Source organism: Dipodomys merriami, unplaced genomic scaffold, assembly GCF_024711535.1.
Source record: "Dipodomys merriami isolate MVZ:Mamm:240054 unplaced genomic scaffold, mDipMer1.0.p SCAF_156, whole genome shotgun sequence".
Taxonomy (NCBI): domain Eukaryota; kingdom Metazoa; phylum Chordata; class Mammalia; order Rodentia; family Heteromyidae; genus Dipodomys; species Dipodomys merriami.
Window position 1 is genome coordinate 2,770,444 of NW_027202893.1, and position 9,181 is coordinate 2,779,624.

Here is a 9,181-nt window from a genome sequence, read left to right on the forward strand (position 1 = left end):
GAACAAGAAGCCATGGAGGTCGTCCCTGGTTTGCAGTGCTGTGTTTAGTGGCTCCTTTGAAAGTTCCTTCTCCTTCAGCTCTTAGAGTTGATTAAGCTTGCCCCTCCTGTCAGCCAGCATGCACAAAATCCTGTTAGGATTCACAGCATGAATTCTGGACTCCTTTCCCAGCCAAGTACAGAAAGCCTGGCAGAGCCCTTGGGTCACATGTTAGCACTATACTGCTACCTCACTCGCATGTACATGTTAGTTTCTGAAGTAACTTAGGCAACCTTATCTCTTGGGGATCTGATCTGAAAAGTCCAAGTTACCCTAGTGAATTCCTGGACAAGACCGGGCAGATTCTGGTTTTAACCCCTCTCTGCCCATATCCCTGGAAGGAAGGGTAAGCCTGCTGCCTTTGCCTTTACAGAAGAAATCCAGGTGCTAGACCTACTTACCTACACATGTAAGAGTACCTGCTCCTCTGTGCATGAGGCTGAAGGCTAAACCTGCTTAGAAAACCTCAGCATAGCCGGGCGCTGGTGGCTCACGCCTGTAATCCTAGCTACTCAGGAGGCTGAGATCTGAGGATCATGGTTCAAAGCCAGCCCGGGCAAGAAAGACCGTGAGACTCCTATCTCCAATAAACCACCAGAAAACCGGAAGTGGCGCTGTAGCTCAAGTGGTAGAGCGCTCACCTTGAGCTGAAGAGCTGAGGGACAACGCCCAGGCCCAGAGTTCAAGCCCCACGACCGACAAAAAAAAAAAAAAAAAAGAAAACCTCAGCATTTATAGCGGCTTGGACATATTTACTGTTTTTTATAATTCTTTGTACTTTATTATTTCTTTTTTGGGGGGGAGGGGTCCAGTCATGGGGCCTGAACCCTGGGCCTGGTCTCTGTCCCTCAGCTCTTCAGCTCAAGGCTAGTGCTCTACCACTTGAGCCACAGTGCCACTTCTGGCTTTCTTTTTCTTTTTGCTTATGTGGTGCTGAGGAATCGAACCCAGGGCCTCAGGCATGCAAGGCAAGCGCTCTACCACTGAGCCACCTTCCCAGCCCCTACTTTATTATTTCTATAGCCCCTGACCAAAGCCTTAGCTGATGGCCATACAGCGAGGACCGGGGAGAAATAGGAAGGATCTCATTCACTTAGCATCAGCATTGAACATTTGGAATCTGATATTACTGTGCCAATGGGATTTTTTTTCCTTAACCAAGGAAGGAAAAAAATCTACAAAAAAGTAAACAATGGATTTATAGAATTAAAATTACCAGAGGTTGTGGCCAGCAACCTATCTACTGGAAGATGAGCAGTGTGATAGATAAAGATGCCAAAGCAAAGGAAAACATTCTGCTCACAGCCTCACAGGACAGTGAGATATTTACAAGTAATTATGATACAGAGCAGTAGAAGGTGTTTTTTTTAAATAAGTTTTTTTATCGTGAAAATACTGTACAGAGGGGTTAACAATTACATGAGCAAGGTAATGAGTACATTTCTTATCAAGCATTGTTGCCTCCTCCTTTGTTTTTCCCCTACTATCCCTTCCCTCCCACCTAGGTTTTGGTTTTTATTTCTTTTTCTTTTTCTTTTTTCTTTTTTTCCTTTTTTTGTTGGTCTTGAGGCTTTAACTCTTGGCTTGGGCGCTGTCCCTCAACTCTTCAGCTCAAGGCGAGCACTCTACCACTTGAGCCACAGCACCACTTCTGGTTTTCTGGTGGTTTATTGGAGATAAGAGTCTCATGGACTTTCCCGTCCGGGCTGTCTTTGAACTGCGATCCTCAGATCTCAGCCTCCTAAGTAGCTACAATGTGTGAGCCACTGGTGTCCGGCTCAGTGGAAGGTTTTGACACCATATTTATTAGGGGGTGTTGGGGGAAGGAAAAGAGACCCTTAGATAAGGGCATGAGGAAAATTGGAGGCCAGTGCCTCATACCTATATACCTGGACACACTCAGGAGGCTGAAATCTGAAGGTCATGGTTTGAAATCAACCCAATCAGAAAAAGTCTGAATCTTTTTTTTTTTTGTCTGTCATGTGACTTGAACTGTGGGCCTGAACTCTATCCCTCAGCTCTTCAGCTCAAGGCCAGTGCTCTGCCACTTGAACCACTGCGCCACTTACAGTTTTCTGAGTGATTTATTGGAGATAAGAGTCTCACGGAGTGTCCTGCCTGGGCTGGCTTTGAACCAGGATCCTCAGACCTCAGCCTCCTGAGGTCCTAACCCTAGCTAGGATTACAGGTGTGAGCCATTGGCACCCGACTAAGTGTGAGTCTCTTCAATTAATCAGCAAAATGCCTGACTGTAGGCATGGCTCAAGTAGTAGAGTTCCAGCCATGAGCAAAACAGCCAAGCAAGAGTGCAAGGCCCTAAGTTTATTTATTTATTTATTTTTAATTTTTTTTTTTGTCGGTCGTGGGGCTTGAACTCTGGGCTTGGGCCCTGTCCCTCAGCTCTTCAGCTCAAGGCGAGCGCTCTACCATTTGAGCTACAGCGCCACTTCTGGTTTTCTGGTGGTTTATTGGAGATAGGAGTCTCACGGTCTTTCCTGCCCAGGCTGGCTTTGAACCGTGATCCTCAGATCTCAGCCTCCTGAGTAGCTAGGATTACAGGCGTGAGCCACCAGTGCCCGGCAAGGCCCTAAGTTTAAACCCTAGTACACATACACAATCTCACACACAGTTATTGTGCCATTCTGTGCCAGTCACTATAGTACAAGAGAGTGAAATGTATATAGAAAGGTCCAATGTTATCCAAATAACAGTAATCCTATTCAAATGGAACCCAGGGCAGGTAGGAAAGAAAGTGGGAAGTAAGGCTTTGAAGAACTTTGATGCCAATAGGTGCCCTACATTAGAAGGTTGGGTTTTTTTGTTTTAAGAAAATTGGTGTTTCAGGGGTCAATTAGGAGACCAGTTATGATTATTCAGTCAGTAAATGGAAACAGCAAACACTGAAAAGAGAAATATATGTGAGAAAATTGATGGGAAAAAGTTTTTGTGATTTTTTTTTTAACATGTAGCGCAGGCAGGCCCTTAAACATATGTAACCTTGGCTACCCCTGCTTCCCAAGTGCTAGGATGCTTTGCATGTGGCTCCATGCAGAACTGTTTCATGATTTAGTGAATTTGTGTGAGATGGTTGAAGTCTTCTAAGGTTTGATGTCTTGAGTGGAGAATAGAAATGTTTAAAAGCTGCGACTTCACAGAATGTCCCACATCCACAAATCAGCCAACGACAAATGCTGGAGGGGATGTGGAGAACGAGGAACGCTATTACACTGCTGGTGGGAATGTACACTCATACAACCACTTTGGAAAGCAGTCTGGAGGGTCCTTAGAAAGCTAAAGATTGACCTCCCTTACGACCCAGTCATACCACTTCTAGGCATCTACCCTGAACAACAGGAACCAATATACAAAGACACGTGCACCTCCATGTTTATTGCAGCACTGTTCACAATAGCTAGGATATGGAAACAACCTAGATGCCCCACCACAGATGAATGGATCCAAAAATTGTGGTATCTATACACAATGGAATATTATGCAGCCATTAGAAATGACAAAATAATGGCATTTGCAGGGAAATGGATGGAGCTAGAAGGAATCATGTTGAGCGAGGTAAGCCAAGAACGAAGAGACAAACAGTACATGGTCTCCCTGATAAGCGGATGATAAATCCAAAATGTTAGGTGATATGACAAAACTAACAGGACTTAAGAAACAAAGAACTCCCACTCATCTGGTTGAACCACTACTAAATATCCCCATGCTGCTGATCACGTGTATGGTATATAACATATGAACACCGTTATATATTACAGACTGTGATAGACAATTTGCTCCAGGAAAGTTAGAATGAACGTGTGACTTTAAATGAGCATCATTATTCCACAATACTGTGAATTTCCGGAAATTAAGTAATCACTTAATCACAAAAAAAAAAAAAAAAAAAAAAAAAAAAAAGAACCTTGGGGAAGGGAGGGAGGGAGGGGATGGTAGGGAGAAAACAATGGAGGGGGTAACAATGTTCAAGAGGAAGTGTACTCATTACCCCACTCATGTAACTGTAACCCTCTGTATAGAATCTTTACAATAAAAAAATTTTAAAAAAAAAAAAAAAAAAAAAAAAAAAAAAAAAAAAAAAAAAGCTGCGACTTCAGAAGGGTAGCAGTTAGCTTTGGATTAGTATAATTTAGGCAGGGATGGGAAGTCCAGTATTGATTATTGGTTTTAATTATTTACTAAGCAGCTGTTAATGTTCTGGTAACGGTTGAGGATGATGCAGATACAGAAATGAACAAAGCAGATGAACACTGAGTATCAGTGAGTTAGCTCTCAAATAGAACTGCAGTTTCCTTGGAGACTAGGTTGTGAGAGAGCAAGAGAAATGTGAACACAGATGAGGATACTACAGGTTTCTTGGGGCAGTGGGGAGAGGAGATGGCATTATTTATTTTAGAGGTGGACCTAGTTGGTGATTTGCAGTTGGATTGACTTAGAGATGTTGGAAAAGCCAGGTCTCATGGCACATACCTTTAATCCACCACTAGGGAGGCTGAGGCAGAGGACCCCAAGAAAAATTAAACCTATGTATAGGCAGAAAGGATATAGTCTAAATTTATGGTTGAGTGGGTTCATAATATTTCCTGATGAAAATTTAAGAGTCAGAAGAAAACCTAAGTTAGGAACACATAACTAGGAATTTTTTTTGGGGGGGGGTCAGTCATGGGGCTTGAACTCTGGGCCTGAGTGCTATCCCTCAACTCTTCAGCTCAGGGCTAGTACTCTATCACTTGAGCCACAGTGCCACTTCCAGTTTTCTGGTGGTTTATTGGAGATAAGAGTTTCACGGCTTGCAGGGTGCCGGTGGTTTATGCCTGTAATCCTAGCTACTCAAGAGGCTAAAATCTGAGGATCACAATTCAAAGCCAGCCTGGGCAGGAAAGTCCTTGAGATTCTTATCTCCAATAAACCACTAGAAAACCGAAGTGGCTTAAGTGGTAGAGTGCTAGCCTTGAGCTGAAGAGCTGAGGGACAGAGCTCAGGCCCAGAGTTCAAGCCCCAACAACAAAAAATAAAGTTTCACGGCTTTTCATGCCCAGGCTGGCTTTGAACTAGGGTCCTCAGATCTCAACCTCCTGAGTAGCTAGGATTACAGGCAAGAGCCACCAGCACCTGGCTGTTTTTGTTTTTGGTTTTGTTTGGGTCTTAAGCTCATGAGCTAAGCACTGTCCCTTTCTTTTTTTTTCTTTTTTTTTGTCAGTCGTGGGGCTTGAACTCGGCCTGGGCGCTGTCCCTGGGCTCTTCAGCTCAAGGCGAGCATTACCGCTTGAGCCATAGGGCCACTTTCGCTTTTCCAGTGGTTTATTGGAGATAAGTGTTTCACGGACTTTCCTGCCTGGGCTGACTTTGAACCATGATCCTCAGTTCTCAGTTCCTGAGTAGCTAGGATTACAGGCGTGAGCCACTGGCGCCCGGCTTAGCACTGTCCCTTTGGAGAGAGCACTGAGTCACAGATATACTTCTGGCTTTTGGATGGTTAATTGGAGATAAAGAGTCTCACAGACTTTCCTGCCTGGGCTGGCTTGGAACAGGATCCTTAGCTCTTAACCTGCTGAGTAGCAAGGATTACAAGTGTAAACCACTAGTATCCGGCTGACATTCATTTTTCATCAAGCCAGTGAGAGGATGTAGCCCATTGGAGGGAAACCCTGCATCTGGGGAGCAAGAAGCAGCTGGCTCTTCGTGAAGCAGACCTGAGGAGAAGCCTGGGACTAGGATTGTGTAAGAACCTGGAGGCTAATTTAGGCCTGGACCAGCCAGCCTAGCTGCCAGGACTCCATGCCATGTGTCTCTGTGATTGTGTCCTGTGTCCTGTCTCCTGGCTCATCTCCAGTCATCATGGAGTCCCAGTTCAGCTCTCCATTGGAGCTGAATTGGCTTGTTGGTATTGTTCTTGTTATTTCTTTCCTCTTTAACATGTTTCCTAGCAGGGTTATGTATACTTGCATGCTACAGGCCTTTGTAACAACTGGCGGCCTGCAGCCTGTTAACTGTATATTAAAGACTCCAATATTCTATATTTAAAAAAAAAAAACAAAACCTGGAGGCTAGAGCTGGGCTAAAGTTCTCAGATAGGGAGAAGAAAATGAGGTGTGGCCACAAGCAGCCAGCATTCCAGGTATCTGGTTTTGGTTCTACAGTTGAAAGTTGCTCCCAGTTTCTGCTGTTAATGTGCCAGCTCCATTTTTTTCTGCCTCAAGAAGCTATTTTCCTTCTGTTTATGCTGCCATTAACATTTGAACATAGGTTATTATAGAAAGACAGTAAAGGTAGTCATTGATGTTTGTGGGAAGGGCGGCCATGCTTTGGTGGTGTCTGAGATCCAGAAAGCTACCAGAAAGGAAGAATAGTATCAGTCCTGATACTCCTTACCTCCACATCCTGAGAGAGAGCAGCAACACTGCACAGTGAGTCCCTCTGGGAGATGCTCTTGGTGTAAACCTCTCCTTTTATCTTTCTTTTCTCACCCACAAGTGTTATGAAGCTGACATGGAGCAAGGGAAAATTCACAGATACTAAATTCCAACTCCTGTTGGTCTTACACTTCTTCCCATCTCTGCGCGCGCGCACACACACACACACGCGCGCGTGCGCGCAGATTTCAGATGCTGTGTACTTGCTAAGAATCCTGACTGGATTTGCATATATCCAAATAAGTTCCCCACCCAAGAATATTTTTTCCCTGAAACCATACCCATAGATACATCTCCATAGTACTTCATATTTTACATAATTTTTCATTTTTTAAATGTTTTTGTTGTTGTTGTTGTGGGGCTTGAACTGTGGACCTGGGCACTGTCCCTCAACTTTTCAGCTCAAGGCGAGCACTCTGTCATTTGAGGCACAGTGCCACTTCCACTTTTCATTTTTTAAGACAGTACTGGGGCTTGAGTTTAGGGCTTCACATTTTCTGAGTAGGTGTTCTACCACTTGAGCCATGTCCCCAGCCTTGTTCATTTTTGCTTATGTTTCTTTTTCTTTTTTTTGTCGGTCGTGGGGCTTGAACACTGGGCTTGGGCGCTGTCCTTGTGCTCTTCAGCTCAAGGCGAGCACTCTACCGCTTGAGCCACAGCACCACTTCTGGTTTTCTAGCAGTTTATTGGAGATAAGAGTCTCACAAACTTTCCTGCCTGGGCTGGTTTTGAACCACAGTCCTCAGATCTCAGCCTCCTGAGTAGCTAGGATTACAGGGGCCTGGCTTTATGTTTATTTTTCAGGTAACACCTCATGTTTTTGCCCTGGGCTAGCTCAGACAATTATTCTCTTACCTAAAATAGCTAAGATTACCAGCATGTGCCATAATGACCAGCCCTTATTATTTTCATTCTATTACTATTCCATGTTTTGACACAGGGTCTTACTATGTGGCCCAAATTAGCCTCAAACTTGGAGTCCTTTGCCTCCTGAGTACATAGTGTTATAGGTATGCACTACTAAACCCAATTTCCCTTTTTTATTTTGTTGGTCATGGGGCTTGAACTCAGGGCCTGGGCACTGTCTTAGCTCTTTTGCTCAAGGCTAGAGCTCTACTACTTTGAGCCATAGCTCTAGTTTTTGAGTGGATAATTGGAGATAAGAGTCTCATGTGGTGGAAGGGGGGAGGGGTCTTTTCTGCCTGAGCTGGCTTCAAACTACAATCCTCAGATCTCAGCCTGTTGAGTAACTAGGATTTACAGGGGTAAGAACTACTACTTTGAGATAGCCATTAAGGGGCTGGGAAGGTGACTCAGTGGTAGAGCACTTGCCTTGCATGCCTGAGGACCTGGGTTCGATTCCTCAGCACCACATAAACAGAAAAAGCCAGAAGTGGCACTGTGGCTCAAAAGAGAGAGAGACACATTAAGAGGAGACAGAAGAAGGGGGCAGATAGGGAGTGGGGATTTTACTCATTGTTGTGCTTGCTTTTTGTTGTTATTGTTCATTGTGGGCCTGAACTCTGGGCCTGGGTCTGCCCCTCAGCTCTTCAGCTCAGGGATAGTGCTCTACTACTTGAGCCACAGCACCACTTCCGGCTTTTTCTGCTTATGTGATGCTGAGGAATCGAACCCAGGGCCTCATGCATGCAAGACAAGCACTCTACCACTGGGCCACCTTCCCAACTCCTGTGCTTGCTTTTTTTTTTTCTTTTTTTAAACGGTATGGAACTCAGAACCTTGCATGTACTTGGCAAGTGCTCTACCACTGAGCTACATCCGTAGCCTGTGGTGGTACTTTCAGTGAACAAGTGTAGCCAGAGGCCAGATCACAGCTGGAAGGGGGCAAGTTTCTAAGAAGGGCAAAGGTAGCACATAGCTGACCACAAGCAAGTGACCCAGGTGCTATGGGCCTGTTTGATCCTCCTAGACTCACGCCATGTACCATTCACAAAGTATCCCCTAGGAATTGGAGAAACCTTAGGGCTTATATAGTTAACCCTATAGCAGACTGGGTTGCTGCTGTAGCCTACTTGATACTCCTGGAGATCTTTGCCTCAGGTCAGAAAACGGGTGAGGAGATTACCATTCTGGATTTTAGAGTATGACCAATTGGGTTCAATCTCCATATCCTTCCCTTTCCTGCTTAAGGAATCTGTGTTAACCTTCAAAGCTTCCTCTTCCCCGTCTAAATGAAGAACTGCATATGGAACTCCTGACCCACGTACAGAACAGTGGTCAGTGAACATATATGACATTTGGTCTCGGTGTAAGGGCCCAGCCTTCTGAGGCCTGCTCACCCATTCCCGTGCCCTTCCAAGCATAACATTCCAGAATTCAGCCCCAGAGAGTGAGACTGAGACACTGCTCAAAAGTAAGGGCTGAGCCCTTCCCTGGGCCTTTCTCTCCCAAACCTCCACCTCTTCCCTCCCTTCCTCCCTCCCATACCCAGTGTGAACAATCCCCTTACCCTCAGCCTTCCAAGACTCTTATTGAATGCTTTTAAATGTTTTTCTTTATTTAGACAGAAAAGACCAACTCTTTAAAAGTAAAATGCAATAAATAAATAAGTGAAGCATAGAGAACTGTCCGAAATTGACTCCCCAGTTTCCCCTTACCACTCCCCCCCCCCTCCCTATCTTCTTTTCCCTAAAACCTCTTCCTAAAGAAAATGATCAGGTAATAAACCCCCTTGAGCCCTCCCCACACCCCTC